A 1282-nucleotide genomic window follows, 5' to 3' on the forward strand; every position below is an offset into this window, starting at 1 on the left:
GGCAGTGTGGAGAAAGACACACCTAGATCATTAACTGAGAGCAGGGATAGGAAGTAGTACATAGGCTGATGCAAACTCTGCTCCTCCTTGACAATGAAAAGGATAAGGGCATTGCCCACAATGGAGACAATGTAGAGGGTACCAAGGAGCAAGAACATCCAGTGTTGGGAGTTCTCCAGCCCTGGGAGCCCTGTCAGGGTGAACGTTGGCAACTCTGAGCTGTTGTAGAGGATACCTCCCATGCTGGAGGGACTTGTACTGTAAGACTTGTACTGTAGGACCACCACCTGTAGAGAAGACAGACGTACAGTTTATTGATGACCTATTTTAAGTCTCTCTTATGCCATCCAGACCCTTACTTTAGAGCTTAATCAATTTTGTTTACCACATCACTCCTTGCCCCTCTTGCTCCCTGTGGTTTCTGGAATTGTCTAAGTGTTTTCAGGTTATCCAGCTGGCTCAACAGGTCACATTACCTTCCTCTGTACCTGTGCCTATCCCCACCATGCTCTTCCTCACATTCAAAGCTATGAACTTGTTATCAATCAACAGGCATCAGTTTGTGCAAGACCTAAGACATCATTCTCCTGATGACTACTTCCTGGACTGTTCTGTGCATTCCAATTATTCATCAAACTGTAAAACTTTCCTTTTTCCATTCTCTCACTTTACTGTCTCTACTGATAAGTAACATTTGCTCATTATCATGACTCTCGGGCTTTCTTACTTCTACACAGTGTCCCAGTTCTTTCTTGCATTTATCCATACAGAAGATAGATGGACAGGAAGATATAGCTCCATAGAGACAACCATCCAGACATACATCAAAATGCACTAGGACCCCCTTATATCCACTCATCTATTCATTCTTCAGTCCACCTTATGGCATTCATTTTCACCATGAATAACTTAATATACTAAAGTATTTTCTTAATAATTTCCTTCAGATCTAAATAGAACCTGTAAGTCACAAGACTAATAATCAGTTCTCTTATCCATGGCTATACAGATAATTGGCTCTTATCTATGTTTTCCATATCTTTGAATAATATTATTATGACTAAGTTCGAGACACAAAATTTAAAGATCACATTGCCATGTTCTTTCTTTTTTTGTTGTTATTGTTGTTGTTCAGTCACTAAGTTGCAGCCCATTTTTTGAGACCCAAAGAAGGCAGCACGCCAGACTCCCCTGTTCTTCACCATCTCTTGGAGTTTGCTGAAATTCATGTCTATTGAGTTGGTGATGCCATCCAACCACCTCATCCTCTGTCACCCTCTTC

Source organism: Bison bison, unplaced genomic scaffold (assembly GCF_000754665.1).
Source record: "Bison bison bison isolate TAMUID 2011002044 unplaced genomic scaffold, Bison_UMD1.0 scf7180017857213, whole genome shotgun sequence".
Classification (NCBI taxonomy): Eukaryota; Metazoa; Chordata; class Mammalia; order Artiodactyla; family Bovidae; genus Bison; species Bison bison.